Below are 23,404 nucleotides of genomic sequence, written 5' to 3'. Positions count from 1 at the left end.
ATAACCCAATTAAAAACTGAGCAAATAATCTGAATAGACATTTCTAAAAATAAGTTATATAAATGGCCAATAAGCACAAGAAACAGTGCTGGATATCATTGGCCATGAGGGAAATGCAAATCAAAAACACAAGATACCATTTCACACCTACTAGTATGGCTAGAATAAAGAAGTCAGATACACTCATACACTGCTGGTGGGAAAGTAAAATAGTATGCAGCCATTGTGGAAAATAGTCTGGCAGTTCCTTAAATGAGTAAACATAGAGTTACCACATGACCCAGCAATTCCACTCCTAGATATATACCCAAGAGAAATGAAAACATGTGCCCATCCAGAAACTTGCATATGAATGTTTATAGCAGCATTATTGATAATAGCCAAAAGGTGGAAACAACCCAAATATTTATCAACTGATGAATAGATAAATAAAATGTGGTATATCCATATAATGGAATGTTATTTGGTCATAAAAAGGAATGAAGTATTGATATATGCTACAACATGAATGAACCTTAAAAAACATTATGCCAAGTGAAAGAAGCCATACAAAAATCAATGGCATTTCTGTATGGTAACAACAAGCTGTCTGAAAAAGAAATAATGAAAACGATCTCACTTGCATAGCATCAAAAACAAGAAAATACTTAAGAATAAATTTAACAAAGGAGGTGAAAGATCCATGTGCTGAAAACTATAAGACTGTGATGAAAGAAACTGAAGAAGACACAAATAAATGGAAAGATATCCCATGTTTATGGATTGGAAGAATTAATATTGCTAAAATGTCCACAATACCCAAAGCCATCTATAGATTCAATGCAATCTCCATCAAAATTCCAATGGCATTTTTCACAGAAATAGAAAAAAACGATCCTAAAATTTGTATGGAACCATAAAAGACCCCAAAGAGCCAAAGCAATCTTGAGAAAGAAGAACATAGCTGGAGGCATCACATTTCCTGATTTCAAACTATATTACAGAGCTATTGTATTCAAAACAGTATAGTAGTGGCAAAAACAGGCATACAGACAAATGGAACAAAATCAAGAGCCCAGAAATAACCCCTCACATAAACAGTCAACTAATATTTGACAAGAGAGCCAAGAATATCCAATGGAGAAATTAGTCTCTTTAGCAAATGGTGTTGAGAAAACTGGGTATTCACTTGCAAAAAAAAAAAAAAAGAAAAAATGAAATGAAATTGGACCCCTATCTTACACTACTCACAAAAAATAACTCGAATTAAAGGCTTAAATACAATACCTGAAACCATAAAACTACTAGAAAAAAACATTGGAAAAATTCCTCGACATTGATCTTGGCAGTGATTTTTTGGATATGACACAAAAAGCACAAGCAACAACAGCAAAAATGAGTGGCACTACATCAAACTAAAAAGTTTCTGCATAGCAAAAGAAACAGTCAACAAAATGAAAAGGCAACCTATGTAATGGTAGAAAATATTTACAAACCATATAAATAATAAAGGGGTTAATATGCAAAACATATAAGGAACTCATACAATTCAATACCAAAAAAAACCTCCAAATAATCCAAATAAAAATGGACAAAGGACCTAAACAGACATTTTTCCAAAGAATACAAATGTCTAACAAGTACATGAAAAGGTGCTCAACATCACTAATCATCAGGGAAATGCAAATCAAAATCACAATGAGATATCACCTCGCACCTATTAGAATGGCTCTTATCAGAAAGATAAGTGTTGGAGGGGATATGGAGAAAAGGGAACCCTTGTGCACCATTTTTGGGAATATAAATTGATGCAGCCACTGTGGAAAACAGTATGGAGGTTCCTCAAAAAATTAAAAATAGAACTACCATATGATACAAGAATCCCACTTCTGAGGGTATATCCAAAGGAAATGAAATCAGTACCTCAAAGAGATATTTGCACTTCTGTGTTCATTGCAAGATATTCATAATAGCCAAGACATGGAAACAATCTAAGTGTCAGCAGAGGAAAGGATAAAGAGGATATGATATATATATCTCACATACATATACACACACACATACACGCACATACTGGAATATTATTCAGGCTATAAAAGAAGGAAATCCTGTCATTTGTGACAATGTGTGTATACCTTGAGGGCTTATGCTAAGAGAAATAAGTCAGAGAAGGACAAATACTGTATGATCTCACTTGTATGTGGAATCTAAGCCAAACTCATAGAAACAAAGAGTAGATTGGTGGTGGCAAGGGCAATGTTTATTACTGAAATTTCTGAAAAAAACCTTAAATGGAGGCATGTAATTAAATTAGGGTACACAATTATCATAGAATAGTATTCAACTGTTAAATGAAAATACAGTGACTATTTATCAACATGAACAGATTATTATAATGTCATATTAAGTAAAACAAATAAGTAAACTTCAGAAACAAAATCCCTACCAGAATGCAAACTTAAATCAACTGCCTAAAATTATTGTATATATATATATGAACAAGGGTTAGGTTGAGACACAGAAAAATTGAAAGTTTGATTTGTTGGAAGAGAGGAACTGTAGGTGAATATTTTTATTTTCTTTCCATTTTTATCAATATAATGGGCAAAAAATAGGAGATATATGGTGCAGTGGAGAAAAAGTGCTGTCAGTTGCACTTACCAAAGTTGACTGCTATGGCAATGGGTGAAGTAAAATAAGAGTTAAGATATTAGGTGAATCATTAGAGATGTCTGATACAGTTTATCAAATATTAGTTTAAATTAAAACTTTTGCAAAAAATGTTCAAGGCACTTTAGGAAGGTTTTACCTTATTGTTCAACTCCTTACCCCAAGTTTGGGAAAGGAATTGCTGTAGAAGATGCCATCCTACCACTGTTTCCCCAGAGGTGGACACATAAGAACTAAGTGCTGAAATCAGGAGTTCTCACATAAGACCAGAGGAAGATGGTACATAGAAACCAAGGAAGTGGATAAACCAACCTATGCATGAATGCTGAGCCCATCAAGCTGGGAGATGGGACCAAAGGACTGTAAAACCAAAGGTGCCAAAGTTGGATATGGAACCAGAAGTAAGAGTAAGTGCAAGAAAGCCAGAAACAGACATCCTCATGTTTCATAGTAATCTGAGATGATTTTTAAAATTTTCATGCTACTTAGTGTGTAGGAAACTGGAAAGAGCATCACTCTCAAACTTACAACAGAAACTGACAATAACAAAAAGCCAGATAATCTGAAAAATCATGATTTTTCATGAAACCATCAGAAAGTTGAGATCACAGGGCAACCAACTAATCCAAAATCTTAGGAAGCAAAGGTACCTCCAAGGAGAGACAAAACAGGAGCAATTAGGGCTTACCTGGGGCTGATGCTACCAGACGCCGCACAAACTGGTAGGAAAAATTCTGCTAAAAACTTTCACAAATTGCTTAAGGCCAAATAGGGGCCAGCATGAAAATATAGAATGCCTGCAAGTGGCAGACACAAGGAGAAATAGCACCATTTTCAGGCTCTTCTCCACAGATCTAAAGGGGTGCTCACCAAAAACAGTGAAGGTAGGATGAGAGTACCAAGAAAGCCATCCTAGGATCTGGGAGAGGGGGAAAGCATCCACAGTAAGAAGGTCAAGAAGACCAGCCTGCGTCCTTCTCTCCTATTTTTTTTCTAAGAAACAAAAGTCCTAAGCTACTGGGGGAAGGGCAGTGACCCCTGTGGCACTTAGGGTATTGGTGAAGACACATGGAAGCTGGTGGCAGGGAACCGAGAAATCTTCTCTACCTCTGAGGGAGGTACAAGAACACTCCTGGTCCTAGACCATTAGAGGTCTTCTATAGCTGGGGACACGGCAGGATCACAAGAGGGCCCCACCAGTACAACCCAGGGACATAATTCCTGCTTAAACCTAAAGCTTAATCAGAGCAACACAGTAAACATTCCACCTCCTCTTCCCAAAACAGAGACTAAGAATCTTTAAGCAATAGCTGATAGCAGTCTACTGCTGGAAGAGGGGCTGGACAGTGCAGGGACACCTGTCTGAGGCATAGGAACAAAGACCTAAAGCTGAGGAAAACTTTTTTTTCCTCAGATACTGAGGAAAACCCTCTGACAAACCAACCACTACAATAAGCACAAAGTAATTCTATGGGAATTTGAAACGTATGGTGCACTGAGAATAACTTAGCATCAGCATCCCCCGACCCATTTAAATTTCTGACTAGATTGAGTCAAACTCCCCTCCCCCACACTAAAGTCCTAACAGAAGAAGTGGTATGAATATTTTCATACATAAAATCTACTTGGTCTCTACTGCACAAGATGTAAGGCATACAAGGAAGCAAGAAAAAATATAACACAATTTCAAGAGACAAAGAAATTAATAGACTAGACTCAGATATAACACAGGTATTGGAACTATCAGACAGGAAATTTAAAATATCTATTGCTAATACATCAAAGGATCTAATGGAAAAGGTAGACAATATACATGATTAGATGGGTAATATCAGAAGAGAGATGGATGGGGCTTCCCTGGTGGCGCAGTGGTTGAGAGTCCGCCTGCCGATGCAGGGGACGCGGGTTCGTGCCCCAGTCCGGGAAGATTTCACATGCCATGGAGCGGCTAGGCCCGTGAGCCATGGCTGCTGAGCCTGCGCATCTGGAGCCTGTGCTCCGTTTTGGGATAGGCCACAACAGTGAGAGGCCCACGTACCGCAAAAAAAATAAAAATAAAAAAAATAAAAGCAGCATGATGTGATGGAAAGAGATAGAGTTTGGCAGAAAAATAGATCTGGATTTGATTCCTAGTCCTGCTACTTACTGCTGTGTAATTGTGCAGGTTTATTTCTCTGAGCCTCAACTTTCTCATTTGCTAAAGCGGGCCTTGTAACATTTCACATTTTTGTAATAAATAAATGAGATAATGAGATCATTTTTGCAAAATATTTGACATAGTATAAATGCTCCATGAATCAAAACAATTGTCTTATTTTATTTTTTCTGAACAGCACCTGGCATGTAACCCAGAACATTTTAGGTATTCAGTAAATGCTGGTTAAAGAAATAAAAGCTACAAAATCAGCAAACTGCTTTCTCCTCATGACGGGTTCCCTAAGTAGGCTTTCCTAACATCTTTCCTGTCCTTCGTATAAATGCACTGATGCCCTGTGCGTAAGCAGTATACTGTACTTCTAATAGTAAATCACTGAATTGGGATTTTGCCATAAATCAGTCTCATGACTTACAGTTATATGAGTTTTCCAAAAGTCTGATCACTCGAGAAGATCACTGATGTTCCCACTTGAAGCTCTGCGGATCAAATGTATTAGAATATAAAGGCTGCCTGAAGCTCTGCCTTCTCCTCCAGGTCTTCTCTGAATTTGAGAGAGCCTGGGCTAGTTTTGAGACTTGCAGTGTATAAACCAATAAAGTGCCAAATGGAGTTAAAATCGTGTAGTATATTTTAAATGTTTACATGAAGTAAAGTAGAGCTTTTAACCCTCAAAATAGAATGTATTATGTTCCCTTTTGACTGTAAGCTGTCAGAGGTCTGAACATGAGGCCCATCATGACTGTAGGGCTGGGGCAAATGGACCTCGGGGTTCAACTCCTCTGAGCCTGACCCTGCTCAACTCATAAGACTTCTAACTTGTTGGCACTTTAAAGCATTTTTCAACAACTGTTTTATGCTTCTGAGAAGTAGTTCTACACTTCCATAAAGCGCACCTGGAAATACCGGTGCATTTTGGATAATAGCTCTCATATTTCAAAATTAGACCTGATAACTTACTCAGTGTGGAATGAGAAAAACAGACGCTCAGCCAGAAGAAATTCTGTAAAATGCAGTTTAGGTTGATATACCTAAAACCATGCATAGGTAATAAGTAGTATCATCCAACTTGGGGGAATGTTTTGGAACTAGATGCTATTCTTTTTTCTTAAGTTTAAAGAAATGATATACATAGGAGGCATTAAAAGTATATATATCAGTGGGAGCTTTTTATTATGGGTTGATATAAATTATCCTTGGAGTCCTCTAGAACTAAAATACTTTGAAATAATATTTATGAGTGTGCCCCTGGCCACAAAATTGGGTAATAAGGACTATAAGGACCATAGGCACAGCATTTTGTTGTAGACAAGGGGTTTAGAATGTCTCCCTTGTGATTTTCTACAGTTGAGCATCCTTCTGGCTATCAGAATTCTATTCCTATTGACTGCTATTTATAGAGCAGTATATTGTGTCAGGCCTCTGCTATGAGCATTCACTTAAGAATGGTTACCTGATAATTATTTGTGGAATGTTTTTGAATGGATACACTATCATATTTTATTCTCACTATGACCCTGTAAGGTATGTATTATAAACTCAACTGTGTAGATGAGAAGCTTCAGTCAAGTAACTAGTGAGTAGTAGAGTTAAGATTTATTTTCGCATCAACTATGCTGAGATGTCTGGAGGGCCAACTGTATTCATCGTGCTATGGTCACTTTATATAAGGGATTTGAGCATCTGTGGATTTTGGTATCTGCAGGGGCTCCCAGAAGGGTGACTAAGTGGGTAGCTTTGATCCAGCTGAACTTAAGTGGTCAGGATATTGTTATTCCATAGTATCTGTTCTGTATCAGAGACTGATGTAGACATTGGTTTATGTTGTTTCTAAATCTTAAACCAGTGATGTTTCCCTGGAAACCTGGGCCAAGCCTTCCGTGAGCAAGTGGGAGGTGTTTAGGTTGTATTTTAATTATTTGTTTTTCTGGTTTTAGCTATCCAAGGGCAAAGATCATGTCTTATAATGGGAAGCAGCATGATATGATGAAAGGAGCTCAAGTTCTGCAGTTAAACAGACTGTCCCATTTTATGGGCAGTGAAACAGGATTAATAAGATGAAGTGACTTGTCCATAGTCACACTGCTGTGAAGTGGTGGAGACTGGATGAGAATACAAGTTAGTGTAGTTAAACAGCCACCTTCCTCCTTCTCTCCTTCCCACCCCTGAACAATGATGAAGGATGGAACAATGATGGTGCTGTCGTTTGGTCCTAATGTATAGTTGGATCCTTTCTGCACTGGTTAAGACATAGATCTGGATTTATTGATGTCTCATATTTTTACACTTCGAACCTGGGCAGACTAAATCAGACAGTGGAAGCAGGTACAAAAGGGTAACCACCATATTCGTTGCTGTGTAGAGATGTTTGAAGGTTCAGTCACTTATGTTAATTGTGCTGTAATGCATGGCTTGCTATAAGCAGGACACTTGGATCCTGGCTGTAGCTTTGATTGCAGCAGCTCCTTCCAGATGGCAAGAGCAGGCTTGTGTGGCTTGAGAAGCAGTACAAGATCTGACCTAAGGTAGTTTCTGAGGTTGAGCTACAACTGGCCACACTGCCATGTTAGAGCCTTCTTCTCTCTGGCACATGGTAGACATAATTCTGTGGAACCTGCTAAAGTGGTGCTTTGAGCGGAGAGTAAAGAGCCGCATTACCTAAAGGGACCTTTGGCAGACTCGGCCCCTCTGTGGAAAGTGAGCCAGGTGCCAGGCTCTGGCCATACCCATAGTCAATAGTTCTGCTTTTGATAGGTCATCTGACCTTCTGTGGAGGTGACTGTGCCGAGGATTCCATCCAGAATAGACTGAAAGCTGATGTTTCAATCTGGTTACAGAGCAGTGACTGCACAGACTGGTTCTTGCTGGGTGGTCTGGAGCAGGGTATTGTTCCAGTTCAAAAGGATAAATTGGAAATGTGCCTACATACACATTCATGAAACAGTCTAATGTGTTCTGGAAGAAATCGCTCATAGAGTACTGCATTCTGAGGAACTGGTACTCAATCCAAACATCAACACAGAATATTTAAATTTATTAAATTATTTATTCTTTCATTCATCAAGTATTTATGGGCTGCCAACCTTGTGCCAAGCACTGTTCTAAATTACAGAGGCTCAAAGATGAATGAGATACGATCCCTGCCCTTGAGCTCGCAGCATAGTGGGGAGACAGATATAATAATGGGCAATGATAAAACAAGGTGAGAGATTATTGGCAAGTATAAAACTGCAGGAGATATTAGTGGAGCAGCAAGAAAGGACCTCTAAACTAGCTTGGTGTGTGGATGGGGTTTCAGGGAGACTTCCTGGAAAAGGTAGCTCTTGTGTTGAGTCTTAAAATAGGTGCTGTAGTATACCTGGCAAAATATAGGGTGAATAATAGTCCGTGTAGAGGAGCTTGGAGCAGTAAAGCACCAAGCAGCAATGTGCCTTTTTGGAGAACGTTGCGGAGTGTATTGCTGATGGAGCACAGTTAGGATGATTATAATATGTCTAGAAGGTAATCTTCTTTATCTAAAATCATACCCATATTGCTCTCTCTAGTTCTAATTTGGTATGATCTATAGGTTTCAATAACTTGAGTGATAAATTAGAGTTCAAATGATGAAATTTGAGTGCCCAATAATCATTACAACAAAATAACAACATGGTGCTCTGTTTCTGTGTAAAGATGCCCAAGGCTTAGTGGGAGACATCTAGTTTCTGCAAGGACCAGACTGCCAAATTCAACAGAAGTATAACTGGGAACACCATCCCTGTATCTTTTAGGTTTTAATAATGGCACTAATCTCCACCATCCCTCCTGATATGTGATATTGTTTTTGAGTTACTATCTTGGTCTTTAGAGACAAGAGCAGTTTCAAAGGTTTCTATTTGGTCTTCCCTACTATGATAGGTCTTACTCCATAAGCTGAGGACCCAATATGGGGGTTACTTTAATTGCTTAACATGTCAATTCCAATTATAAGGTAGAGAATTAAGGAAATGACCACTGGGTAGGTCTCTAAAACTTGTAAGCCAGACTTTAGCCATAACTGCATTTATCATCTGTCATCTATAAGCCCCCAATCTAGCAGGGGTACCATGATGATGCTTTGGGCCTCTGGGATTCACTGTCACTTCAGACTCTGAATCCAGTAGCCTCAATATGTCTGGGTATTCCCCTTTCCCCAGTATATCCAGTCACCCAAGTATATGCCCATACATCCCATTGGGGAAGAACAGGGGAAATCATTACAATATGTCCTTATAGCAGTGTTGTAGTGTTCTTTCAAGGGACCCTTTCAAGTCAAGGGATTCTGGATCTGAAAACTGAGCAAGGGATTGGTACTTCTTTTCTGATTGTAGAAGTAAAGCAGCATCCTTGTCGCTCAGTGGTCTATTTTGCCCCTACAGACGCCACCATGTTATGTTAACCATCTCTGCTATTCCCTATGAGTCAAGACCTCTTGGCTACCCCTTTGGTCTTGCATGTAATAATTATGGTAACTGGCTTCTGGTGGGTAAGTACCCCCATGTGGCCTCTAGTACTTTGGGGTTGAATGTTATTGCGCTCAGCTCTCTGATTGCCTCCCCTACAGTGAGCCCAGCCTACAGAGAAGGGCCACCATGAATATTTACTGTTGCTCACGCCCCTCCCACCATTGCCATTTTAATGGCCTTAGTGAGTGATACATTCTGTTCTTTCGACTACACTGTAGAACATAATCTTCTGGCCTTTTAATATATTCATTCCAGCATGTCCACTTCCCTTAGCCTCTTTATTTCTTCCTCTACCATCAGCCAAGGCAACCCAAGCATTTCCATTTCTCTCAGCCTTGGCCATAGTTTTTTAGAAGTCTCTAAGAGCTACTCTAGCAGTGAGTTTGTTGCATCACCTGGGATCCTTACCATGATATTAAATGTAAATATACTGGCTTGGACAATAAATGTTTGCTCATTTAATCTTACATTCTGGATTATTTGATGTACATTCTGGATACTTGTATCAGTCTAGGTCTAGTCAGGAAACAGAAACTACAGTGTAATATGAACAAGGGATTTTTAATATAAATAATGATTAAACCATATAAGGGATGCAATAACTATAGGGATGCAAAAAGAACTCTAAAGGAACCCCTCAGACTAAGGAAGGATACCCGTGGAAGGAACAGCTTGGAACGGAGGCTCCGTCCCCAAGGCCAGGCTTCAGACCTCACTGTGGTAGGTGTGGTTGCAATTGATGGTTGAGATGTTTGCTGGGTTTCTTGGGTCAGAGTTGGTCTTCCATTGTCAGGCAGTAGGATGTAACACTTTGGAGTGTAGGTAAGCTGAAGCTGGTGGGTAGGCACGAAGAAGGAGTTGGGGTGCCACTTCCAGTGCAAGTCCTGGAGCGCACCATTGTTGATGTTAGGGCAACTGCAGTGAGGTGGTCATCAGGCCCAGGCAAGGGCTGTGGGGTCACCAGTGGAAGCTGTTCAGCTCCATATACACGCTTGTACACCCGTGAGAACTCCCATGCAACAACCGTACCACTCCCTATTTCTTCCTAACGAGATAGAGCTATCTTCCTCCCAAGTAAAGAAATTCTCACCCTTCCCCCAAATGAGAAGACACACAGTTCCAACAGTCTGAAGGGGCTCTGCAGAACCAGCGTCTTTAGGGGCATCCACCCAGATGGCCTTGTGCCATATTTTCAGGGGCTCAGTTTTTCCCAGCCAGGGTTCTTAGCCTAACAGAGTGAGCATTCAAGCATCTCTGGAGCTCTGACACTCAGCTGTCAGATCTCTAGAATGTTGCTCTGCTGTGTCTGCTCTTCCATTCAGGGGTTAAGGACCTCTTAGTGAGCTACCAAAGATATGCTCTGGCTCTCACACTCAGCTCTTAACCGCCTGTTAATGGCTCAGTTTCTCATCATCCCTCTGTAGGAAATCAAAGCAACTTAGAAATAAGTAGTCACCTTCCACTGTTCTTATTGTTACTTCACAGCTTTCAAATGTCTGGATTGTTTAATCTGCAAAGATATTTCCTCCCACTCAGACATTTTCCCAGGGAACCACTAGTGAAATCTCTAGCAACTGAGCTGCCAACTTGTGTCGGGAACTATCTATGCTCCACTTACCATTCAGGATAGCATCCTTTTTGCCTTTCTGTGACGAGTAAGCCAGTCTCATGTTCCTATCTTACCACCTGTTTCTCAGACCACCTCCAGTATCACTTGCATTAGTTCATGCCTACTGAGAAGCAGATGCCAAGATGGAATTAGACATGTAGGAGATTTATTGGGAGAAGGAGCTGGAGGAGGTGGGGAGAGGCTTCACGCCACACGTAGGTCTGACATCTATGGAATATGAGAGAGAAAGAAAGTGGATGGGAAAGAGGAATCTAGTTTTGTACTGTGATGTGATTTCAAGAAAGGTTCATCCAGGCTAATGAGTCCGCAAACAACACCACCTATTAGAGAATCCCCACATCTTGGCAGAGCGCCTCTGCCATGCCCAGGCATTGCCTGGGAGTGGCCTGTGGGAAATGTGCACTTGGTGTGAAAATAGTCCAGAGCGGCAGCAGGGGGAGGAGAGGCAATAGTCAATTATTCTCCCCAAATCAGTAAAGTTGAACAGGCATTTTCATTGCTTGCTTGGGGAGTCTGCACCACAAAGCAAACTTTCCAGCACTCATCAAGGGGGCGGTTGATGGATCAGGGCACTGAGAGCTTCAGGAGACAGCAGCTGTTTGCGTTTGAAGTAGCCTAAGTAGGAGGCATAATAGAGAAGGGACTGAGGCTTGGCAGAGTCAAGGCCTGATGGTATCCTGACTCACCCCAGCAGACCTAGAGCCAGGCCATGAGCTGCCTCAGACTTTTTTTTTTTTAAACTCTTTATTGGAGTATAATTGCTTTACAATGGTGTGTTAGTTCCTGCTGTATAACAAAGTGAATCAGCTGTACGTATACTTGTATCCCCATATCCCCTCCCTCTTGCGTCTCCCTCCCACCCTCCCTATCCCACCCCTCTAGGTGGTCACAAAGCACCGAGCTGATCTCCCTGTGCTATGCAGCTGCTTCCCACTAGCTATCTATATTTTACATTTGGTAGTGTATATATTCCATGCCACTCTCTCACTTTCTCCCAGCTTACCCTCTCCCCTCCCCATATCCTCAAGTCCATTCTCTAGTAGGTCTGTGTCTTTATTCCCGTCTTGCCCCTAGGTTCTTCATGACCATTTTGTTTTTTTGTTTTGTTTTGTTCTGTTTTGTTTTAGATTCCATATATATGTGTAGCATATGGTATTTGTTTCTCTCTTTCTGACTTAATTCACTCTGTATGACAGACTCTAGGTCCATCCACCTCACTACAAATAACTCAATTTTGTTTCTTTTTATGGCTGAGTAATATTCCATTGTATATATGTGCTACATCTTTTTTTTTTTTTTTGCAGTACGTGGGCCTCTCACTGCTGTGGCCTCTCCCGTTGCGGAGCACAGGCTCCGGACGCGCAGGCTCAGTGGCCATGGCTCACGGGCCCAGCCGCTCCGCGGCACATGGGATCCTCCCAGACCAGGGCACAAACCCGCGTCCCCCGCATCGGCAGGCGGGCCCTCAACCACTGCGCCACCAGGGAAGCCCTACATCTTCTTTATCCATTCATCTGTCGATGGACACTTAGGTTCCTTCCATGTCCTGGCTATTGTAAATAGAGCTGCAATGAACATTTTGGAACATGACACTTTTTGAATTACGGTTTTCTCAGGGTATATGCCCAGTAGTGGGATTGCTGGGTCATATGGTAGTTCTGTTTTTAGTTTTTTTAAGGAACCTCCATACTGTTCTCCATAGTGGCTGCTTCAATTTACATTCCCACCAACAGTGCAAGAGGGTTCCCTCTCCACACCCTCTCTGGCATTTATTGTTTGTAGATTTTTTGATGATGGCCATTCTGTCAGATGATATCTCATTGTAGTTTTGATTTGCATTTCTCTAATGATTAATGATGTTGAGCATTCTTTCATGTGTTTGTTGGCAATCTGTATGTCTTCTTTGGAGAAATGTCTATTTAAGTCTTATGCCCATTTTTGGATTGGGTTGTTTTTTTGATATTGAGCTGCATGTAAATTTTTGGAGATTAATCCTTTGTCAGTTGCTTCATTTGAAAATATTTTCTTGCATTCTGAGGGTTGTATTTTTGTCTTGTTTATGGTTTCCTTTGCTGTGCAAAAGCTTTTAAGTTTCATTAGGTCCCATTTGTTTATTTTTGTTTTTATTTCCATTTCTCTGGGAGGTGGATCAAAAAGAATCTTGCTGTGACTTATGTCACAGAGTGTTCTGCCTATGTTTTCCTCTAAGAGTTTAATAGTGTCTGGCCTTACATTTAGGTCTTTAATCCATTTTGAGTTTATTTTTGTATATGGTGTTAGGGAGTGTTCTAATTTCATTCTTTTACATGTAGCTGTCCAGTTTTCCCAGCACCACTTGTTGAAGAGGCTCTCTTTTCTCCACTGTATATTCTTGCCTCCTTTATCAAAGATAAGTTGACCATATGTGCGTGGATTTATTTCTGGGCTTTCTATCCTATTCCATTGATCTATATTTCTGTTTTTGTGCCAGTACCATACTGTCTTGATTACTGTAGCTTTGTAGTATAGTCTGAAGTCAGGGAGCCTGATTCCTCCAGCTCCGTTTTTCTTTCTCAAGATTGCTTTGGCTATTCGGGGTCTTTTGTGTTTCCATACAAATTGTGAACTTTTTTGTTCTAGTTCTGTGAAAAATGCCAGTGGTAGTTTGATAGGGATTGCATTGAATCTGTAGATTGCTTTGGGTAGTAGAGTCATTTTCACAATGTTGATTCATCCAATCCAAGAACATGGTATATCTCTCCATCTATTTGTATCATCTTTAATTTCTTTCATCAGTGTCTTATAATTTTCTACACATAGGTCTTTTTTCTCCTTAGGTTTATTCCTAGATATTTAATTCTTTTTGTTGCAGGGGAAAATGGGAGGGTTTTCTTAATTTCACTTTCAGATTTTTCATCATTAGTGTATAGGAATGCAAGAGATTTCTGTGCATTAAGTTTGTATCCTGCTACTTTACCAAATTCCCTCTCTGCTTTTAATATTTTTTCTTTGCATTTAATTTTTGATAGTTTGATTAATATGTGTCTTGGCGTGTTTCTCCTTGGATTTATCCTGTATGGGACTGTCTGTGCTTCCTGGACTTGATTATTTCCTTTCCCACATTAAGGAAGTTTTCAACTATAATCTCTTCAAATATTTTCACAGTGCCTTTCTTTTTCTCTTCTTCTTCTGGGACCCCTATAATTCGAATGTTTGTGCGTTTAATGTTGTCCCAGAGGTCCCTGAAACTGTCTTCAATTCTTTTCATTCTTTATTCTGCTCTGTGGTAGTTATTTCCGTTATTTTATCTTCCAGGTCACTTATCCGTTCTTCTTCCTCAGTTATTCTTCTATTGATCCCTTCTAGAGAATTTTTAATTTCATTTATTGTGTTGTTCATCTCTGTTTGTTTGCTCTTTAGTTCTTCTGGGTCCTTGTTAAACGTTTCTTGTATTTTCTCCATTCTATTTCCAAGATTTTGGATCATCTTTACTATCATTATTCTGAATTCTTTTTCAGGTAGACTGCCTATTTCCTCTTCATTTGTTAGGTCTGGTGGGTTTTTGCCTTGCTCTTTCATCTGCTGTGTGTTTTTCTGTCTTCTCATTTTGCTTATCTTACTGTGTTTGGGGTCTCCTTTTTGTAGGCTGCAGGTTCGTAGTTCCCGGGTTTTTTTGGTGTCTGTCCCCAGTGGCTAAGGTTGGTTCAGTGGGTTGTGTAGGCTTCCTGGTGGAGGGGACTAGTGCCTGTGTTCTGGTGGATGAGGCTGGATGTTGTCTTCCTGGTGGGTAGATCCACGTCTGGTGGTATGTTTTGGGGTGTCTGTGGCCTTATGATTTTAGGCCACCTCTCTGCTAATGGGTAGGTTTGTGTTCCTGTCTTGCTAGTTGTTTGTCATAGGGTGTCCAGCACTGTAGCCTGCTGGTCATTGAGTGGAGGTGGGTCTTGGAGTTGTGATGGAGATCTCTGGGAGATTTTCACCATTTGATATTACATGGAGCTGGGAGGTCTCTTGTAGACCAGTGTCCTGAACTTGGCTCTCCCACCTCAGAGGCACAGCCCTGATGCCTGGCTGGAGCACCAAGAGCGTGTCATCCACATGGCTGATCAGGAATCCTACCAGTTATCGCCTCAAAGTGGGGATGGGAGGAGAGGCGATGGGTGGAGGGGGGAGAGGAGGGGAGGGGGAGAGAGAGAGAGGGAGGAAGGAAGACAGAAAGAAGAAGGAAGGAAGGAAGGAAAGAAAAATAAAAGTGAAAGAAAAGAGATAAAATAATTAAAATAAAAAATAATTATTAAGAAAATTCTTTTAAGTAATAAAAAAAAGAAGAGAGCAACCAAACCAAAAAACAAATCCACAAATGATAACAAGTGCTAAATACTATACTAAAAAAAAAAAAAAAAGGACAGACAACTCTAGGAGAGATGGTAAAAGCAAAGCTATACAGACAAAAATCACACACAGAAGCATACACATACACACTCACAGGAAGAGAAAAAGGGGAAAAAATATGTATATCGTTGCTCCCAAAGTCCACCTCCTCAATTTGGGATGATTCATTGTCTCTTAAGGTATTCCACAGATGCAGGGTACATCAGGTTGATTGTGGGGATTTAATCCGCTGCTCCTGAGGCTGCTGGCAGAGATTTCCTTTCTCTTTGTTCGCACAGCTCCCGGGGTTCAGCTTTGGATTTGGCCCCGCCTCTGCGTGTAGGTCGCCGGAGGGCGTCTGTTCTGCGCTCAGACAGGACGGGGTTAAAGAAGCCGCTGATTCGGGGATTCTGGCTCACTCAGGCTGCGAGGGAGAGAGGGGTACAGATGTGGGGCGAGCCTGCGGCGGCAGAGGCCGACAGGACGTTGCACCAGGCTGTGGCGCGCCGTGCATTCTCCCGGGGAAGTTGTCCCTGGATCCCGGGACCCTGGCAGTGGCAGGTTGCACAGGCTCCCTGGAAGGGGGTTGTGGACAGTGACCTGTGCTCGCGCACAGGCTCCCTGGAAGGGGGGTGTGGACAGTGACCTGTGCTCGCACACAGGCTTCTTGGTGGCAGCAGCAGCAGCCTTAACGTCTCACGCCTGTCTCTGCGGTCCCCTCTCCTCGCGCACCAGGAAACAAAGAGGGAAGAAAAAGTCTCTTGCCACTTCGGCAGGTACAGACTTTTCCCCGGGCTCCCTCCCGGCTAGACGTGGCGCACTAACCCCTTCAGGCTGTGTTCACGCCGCCAACCCCAGTCCTCTCCCTGCGCTCCAACCGAAGGCCGAGCCTCAGCTCGCAGCCCCGCCCGCCCCGGCGGGTGAGCAGAGAAGCCTCTCGGGCTGGTGAGTGCCGGTCAGCACCGACCCTCTGTGCGGGAATCTCTCCGCTTTGCCCTCCGCACCCCTGTTGCTGTGCTGTCCTCCGCGGTTCCGAAGCTCCCCCCTCCGCCTCCCGCAGCCTCCGCCCGTGAAGGGGCTTCCCAGTGTGTGGAAACCTTTTCTCCTTCACAGCTCCCTCCCACTAGTGCAGATCCCGTCCCTTTTCTTTTGTCTGTTTTTTCTTTTTTCTTTTGCCCTACCCAGGTACGTGGGGAGTTTCTTGACTTTTGGGAGGTCTGAGGTCTTCTGTCAGCATTCAGTAGGTGTTCTGTAGGAGTTGTTCCACGTGTAGATGTATTTCTGATGTATTTGTGGGAAGGTGATCTCCACGTCTTACTCTTCCACCATCCTGAAGTTCCTCCCCCTGCCTCAGACTTTAGTGGTGGTTCATGAGCCATCAAAGGTGGGTGTGAGGGCCTAGTACCATCAAAGTCTGGGCCTCACCAACGGAGTTGTTACTTTTAAACAGTGATAGAGAAATAGTCAGAAAGGCAGAATGCGGTAAGTAGTTTAAAGTTCAGTGTTTGAAATAAGATATACCTGTGTTTGAGTCTCAGTCTACTTACTAGTAAAATTGGGATAATAATAGTGTTGATCTTAGAGGAATGTGATGATGAGGGTCAAGTAAGAAAATCTACATAAAGCTCTTAGCACCAAACAGGACATGTTGCACTCATTAGATTTCCACTGTAAAAAATATTAAACAGTTAATCAAAGACTAGCACCATTTCACAACTACACAAGTGAAAGAAACAGGGAAGTGGATACAAGAAAGATAAGTAGGGCGGTCAGGATGTTTCATTGATCACATTCTGTTGCTAGCAGGTTTCTTTTTGAAATGAGCAGCTCAGCATTTCTTGTTCCAAGAGTTCTTGGAACCCAGTGATTGAATTTATAAGGATATAGCAGTGAACAAGCTGATTAAAATCTCTGTGTTAATAGAGCTTACATTTCAGTGGAAGAAGGCTGTGTGTACCCTCGTTTCTGCAGAAACCCTCTCTGTCTGCATCAGAGGAGCTCTCTGCAAAGACTAAGAGTTCAGCTGGAGAAGGGGGGCTATAGGTGGATTTCAAGAAGGGTAAAGGGGAGAAAAATCCTTTCTCATCCTCCACTGGTTTCTGTATCACAATTTTCTTCCTTCTCTGTAGACAGTATAGTAGTTAAGTGCAGTAGCTCTACCCATATTAACATTTTGCCTTTACTCAACATCGAGTAGTTGTATGTCCTGGGTGTGTTACCGTGCTGCCTATACTTCATTTGCCTCTCCAGATCTGCTCTCCACTCTTCTCCTCCTTGCTCTGTATTTGGGAGGCTGGCCTTTAGAGACTGCATCACCAAGTTCCCCTGTCCTGTGGTTTCTAGTTGGGTCAGCCAATGTGATATGGTTCAGGAGATCAGAGACAGGGGAGACAGAGGTCAGGATATTTATTCTCCTGGCCACCTGCCTGCCAGGTCACAGTTTGGCAGTGGCTGTGTCCTTCTATCAAAAGCCGTTGGCTGGGCTTCCCTGCTGGTGCAGTGGTTGAGAATCCGCCTGCCGATGCAGGGGACGCGGGTTGGTGCCCCGGAAAACCGTTCATAACATCTAACCAAGAATTATTTCAGAGATATACCTTGGAATAAAAATAACAAGTTATCATTTCAAGTGCCTCAAAAGGAAAAGCACAACTCATTGTCCTCATACCAAGAGATCTCTCTTCATACTCACATTTCAACAGTGTGTGGGGAACAACATACAGAGAAGTCATCAATTACAGAAGGGCATTCCAACTCAAGATACCCGGTCCAACTTTTCCAAACAAATCAACACAGCAAAATATCATTACACAAAGACTCTACCTAAAAACACTTACCAGAAATGACATAATCTCTGTGCTTAGGAGGTTGGAGCTGTAAATGAAGCCATCTTACCTAGCCTGGGGGAAAAAAAAATAAAGCTGCTACTCCCCAGTTGTAAGAACCTCTCACAGGAAAGTAACTCTAAAGGACTATGATTTCTGCCCTAGAGTTAATATTTTGTGACTTAACTGAAGTCTTACTACACAAGAAAGTTATGATCTTTGTCATCTAAGAAACTTAAAAGTCTGTTGCAGGGCTTCCCTGGTGGCGCAGTGGTTGAGAGTCCGCCTCTGAATGCAGGGGACGCGGGTTCGCGCCCCAGTCTGGGAAGATCCCACATGCCGCGGAGCGCCTGGGCCCGTGAGCCATGGCCGCTGAGCCTGCGTGTCTGGAGCCTGTGCTCTGCGGCAGGGGAGGCCACGACAGTGAGAGGCCCGCGGACCCAAAAAAAAAAAAAAAAAAAAAGCTTTTGGCTGGTCTTACAGTGTTCCAGCCTGCGATAGTAAGAACTTCCTGATGGGGTTATCCTCTCACCATTGCTTGCTGGTTTCCCCTAATTTTACCCACAACTTTGTAAATAGTCACTTCATTTAACTCTCTTTATTTACCCCTTTTGGGGTGGCATCTCTTCCCTGCTGGGGTGGATCTCAACAGGTACAATTGTTTTTCATCTCTAAATCTGTTCCCTCACTTATAGAATGGGGATAACAATGGCACCTATTATCATAGAATTTTTGTGATGGTTAAATGAGGTAAAATTTTTAGCATGGTGTCTACAACATAGTAAATGTTCAATGAATGTTAGCTGTCGCTCTTGGTACTGTTATCGTTATGATTATAATTTGTATTCAGGTCCTGGACATTGGGACCGAGATAAGAATGCTGAGAATTGGGCTTTCATCCAAAACCTCCACTTAAGTCAGGATACTTGGGTCCCATTAGACCCCATTGCATGATAAATCCACTTTGCCAACATACAACTCACAGCAGGATAGTTCTGATCATCATTATTTCTGAGTGCATTTAAAGGCTGAAGGTTAGTGCCATTACCATTTATATTTCCCTTGATGCAAATTAAATTAATTTAGAGAAGGAATTCTCAATCAGTAGCATGAGGCAGAGGAAAAAAACCCTCTAAGCCCCTCAAAAGACATTACTACAACTTAGAGAAGCAAGACTTATTTCATCCTAAATGCTTTATAATTCCTGAATACATATTACAGTGAAAAGAAACCAATACCTAAAAGAAATGCTGTAATTTATCCACATTATCTGTGTAATCATTCTAATGGTCTCATTGAGGCTTGGATCAGTTAGTATATTTTGTCATCGAGGACATAATAGTCTTAATGAGGCTGGGTTGCAGATTTTATCTCCATGTAGTCCTCATAGCACAGAGGAATATTCTACTCCATAATTGAAAACTGTACTCATAGTCTGATATTCCAGTTTGTAAATGCATGATGATGATCACAAGAGGAATGGAGAGGAAGTGGGAGAGGGTTTGGTACCTATTAATTTGTAGAAGTGGAAGAAAACTCCAAGCCCATGTTTTTCTGGGCGCGGGTAAATCATATTATTTTCCTTTGCAAAAGTCTAATTTTTTGGTATGTGAATAGAATAAACTGTCATGTAAAGAAAGAACAATGTAACTAATATACAAGCTTTAGTAATATACCCTTAGTGTCTGTATTAGTTTCCTTGAGCTGCCATAACAAATTACCACAAACTGGTTGGCATAAAACAGAAATTTATTCTCTCATAGTTTTGGAGGCTAGAAGTCCAAAATCAAAGTGTCAGCAGGGCTGTACTCTCCCTGAGGGCTCTAGGGGAGGATCGTTCCTCGCCTCCTCCTAGCTTACGGTGGGTGCTGGCAATCCCTGGCTTTCCTTGGCTTGTGTGAGCATCAACTCCAATCTCTGTCTCCATCTTAACATGACCATCTTCTCTCTGTGCCTGTGTCCAGATTTCCTTCTTTTTGTAAGAATACCAGTCATATTGGACATGGGCACCACTCTAATCCAGTTTGACTTCATTTTCACTTGATTATATCTGCAAAGACCCTATTTCCAAATAAGGTCATATTCACAGGTTTTGGGGGGACATGAATTTGGGGAGAACATTATTCAATCCATTGTAACTACTCAAGGGTTGGTTCATCGCTTTGTGGCTTGTCTTTTTTTCTTCTCCATTGATACTTGATTCACATCTTTTTAGCCATTTTTCTTTCTTTTAAAAAAAAATTTGATTGGCTTATCCAGCAGAGAAAGATTTAAGTTACATCATTTTGGTGATTACACAGCAGACAGGCTCTGTTTGTGGGGCAAGGGCTTGTCCCATCCCCCTCACTCCCCTTCATGGGGTGTATATTCATATTTCCACTGTCCCTTTGCTACCTGGAGGATTATTGGTTGGTGGGGGAAGGAGATTTTGGTGAATAATGAGCCATCAGCAGGCTTCTCCATATGGTGTTTTACAGTCCATAGACTCTAATAAAATGCCTGCCGGATAATCCCGTTCTCTGTTGCCCACTCTACAACGTCTTCCTTCCTCATGCTCTCTCTTCTGAAGCTACTCCCTCGAAAACACCCCTGACAAACAGACTTATATTACTTGAAAGAATCCCACAATTCTCTCCCATTTCCCAGCAAATGTATGTTTATAATAATTAAACCTGTAGAATTTAAGGATTGTTGGGCAGAGAGGAAACATGGGAAGGGAGAGATCTTCTGCCTTTCCAAGCCCTCTCTGCTCAAGCCTCTTCCTCACCCTTCCCCAAGTCGGAAGAGTTGCTAAGCTGACTGTTTAGAGTCCAGGAATATTGACTGGTGGTCTGATGATCAGGGTTACTGTATTCATGCTCGTGCACCCATGGGCTTTCTTCCGTGCCCCTCCATGGCGCTGCTGGTGCAGTGAGAAAGCCTGAAGCTGTCTTGTTGCTCCCCTCAAAGTATGCCTGCACTTGTTGGTCATCGCTCTGATTTCTGTCCCATATGACTGGCTAGAGGTGGTAAGAGCCTAATATGGGTTAGGAGTAGGGGTAAGAAGTGGCTCCACTTTGTAGTTTAGACTATGCTGCATACACAGCCCAGTGGAGTTTTCACCTTCATTTTGCACTGGAGGTAATTGGGCAGGGCTAAGCCAATAAAATCCAAGAAACAACCCCAGCACTTTGCACTTTGCTTCCCTTTACGTGTGTGCACGCTCGCGGCACAGCAGGAACCTCTGAGGAGGGGTGCTTGTTAGAGCAGAATATGTATTTTTTGGATCGTTTAGCCAAATATGTCAACATCCCAGCAACAGTTCTAACAAGTATGTTACAAGCAATGTCTACAATAAGAGAACTGGGTTTATTTGCTGGCTTAACTTATCCAGGCCATTCATTAGTTCAAATAATTAGGAATTGTCCCCATTGTGGGTCCCATAGTATGTCCTAGGCAGGTCAGTTCAGAGGTGAAACTATGTTAGATTGTTACAGGAAGTATGAAGCATGTACTTCAACAGCAATTTTGCACTTATTCATGGCGTTGATGTACAACGAAAGAGAATATCATTTCATAGTGGCTCTGACTAATGTGTTATTAGCTGGTCATTAGACCCTAGAGCTTGGATTTCTGTATAATACTTCAGTTTTACAGGACACAACACTCTAGGAATAGTGGTGTTATTGGAATATTTTTTATTAAACTATTCAGTGACTAGCTTTGAGGTTGTGGAAATATTTTAGATCCTAAGTCATTAACTGTATATATATTGGACTCTAGTTCTTTGCCTTATCATAGAGAAAGGTATTATAATTATGAAGGATCTAGTCTATGAAAGGTCTATTGCAGGATCATTAGTTAAAAAAGAATTTGGTGCTGTGAATCATCCCCACATGGAGTCCACTGTGGAGATATTCAAATTTGAGGAACAACAACGTTCTCTGGTACACCTGAAGACTATAAAACACGAACTTCTCAAAAGTGTGAATGACATTGTGGTTCTTGGAGCAGAACAGTTCTATGCCACCAGAGACCACTATTTTACCAACTTCTTCTTGGTACTATTAGAGATGGTCATGGATCTTCGCTGGACTTACATTCTTTTCTACAGTCCAAGAGAGGTTAAAGTGGTGGCCAAAGGATTTAGTTCTGCCAATGGGATCACCATCTCACCAGACAAGAAGTATATCTATGTAGCTGATGTACTGGATAAGAACATTCATGTAATGAAAAAACATGACAACTGGGATTTAACTCTTAAAAAAAAGAAAAAGAAAAGAAAAGAACAAGATATGGGGGGGAAATCAGCAATTCAGAAGTAGACAGTGATTATTCATATTAGCCATTTTTCTACAGTCCAAGAGAGGTTAAAGTGGTGGCCAAAGGATTTAGTTCTGCCAATGGGATCACCATCTCACCAGACAAGAAGTATATCTATGTAGCTGATGTACTGGATAAGAACATTCATGTAATGAAAAAACATGACAACTGGGATTTAACTCAACTCAAGGTAATCCAGTTGGGCACCTTAGTGGATAACTTAACTGTTGATCCTGACACGGGAGATATTTTGGCAGGATGCCATCCTAATGCCATCAAGCTGCTGATGTATAATACTGAGGATCCTCCAGGGTCAGAAGTACTTCGGATCCAGAATGCTGTCTCAGAAGAGCCCAGGATAAGCACTGAGTATGCCAACAATGGCTCAGTGCTTCAGGGCAGCTCTGTGGCTTCTGTGTACCAGGGGAAGCTTCTCATAGGCACCGTATTTCACAAAGCTCTGTACTGTGTGCTCTAGAGTCCAGATATTCCAAAAAGTCTACATATTTGGTAAAAGTAAACCCTTAATTATATGATAACTGGAACTGTAAGTAAATGACAATAAAAATAACTCGCCGCTGGCCGGGGGGGAAGGCCCCAGCAGTGAGAGGCCCGCGTACCAAAAAAAAAAAAAAAAAAAAAAAAAAAAAAAAGTGTCCTTCTTTTCTCATGGATAGAAGTAAAGAAGCAGAGAGATTACGTAATATCCCCCTAATTGCAAGTCAAGATAGTGACAGTCCAACAAGAAACTAAACCTCTTAATTCTTTTTATCTACCACCCCCAATATTCTTTCTACAATGAGATGAGTGAGCTGTGGTAAGTGAGGTGTCCAGCTCACCTAGGGCTCCTTGGTAACTGTGTGGCAAAATTAACCTCCTGCAACTGTGATGTTCTGAGCCTCTTGCAGTCCAGACCAGGAGAAAAGCTAATGTTCAAATATTTATAATTCCCCCTCTCTTCCCTCAATTGCACAAGGCACAAACTACCAATCAAGTGCCCAGCCCATGGATA

The 23,404-nt window shown here is 41.7% G+C and overlaps 1 pseudogene; it reads left to right on the top strand.

The window, feature by feature from the left end:
* The first annotated feature begins 21,887 nt into the window (after positions 1-21,887).
* On the top strand, positions 21,888-22,870 carry LOC103079171 (serum paraoxonase/lactonase 3 pseudogene; annotated as a pseudogene).
* The last annotated feature ends 534 nt before the right edge of the window (positions 22,871-23,404 follow it).

Source organism: Lipotes vexillifer, unplaced genomic scaffold (assembly GCF_000442215.2).
Source record: "Lipotes vexillifer unplaced genomic scaffold, Lipotes_vexillifer_v1.1 scaffold554, whole genome shotgun sequence".
NCBI lineage: Eukaryota > Metazoa > Chordata > Mammalia > Artiodactyla > Lipotidae > Lipotes > Lipotes vexillifer.
The sequence above is the reverse complement of the archived record's forward strand: the minus strand, read 5'-3'. Positions and strand labels throughout refer to the sequence as shown.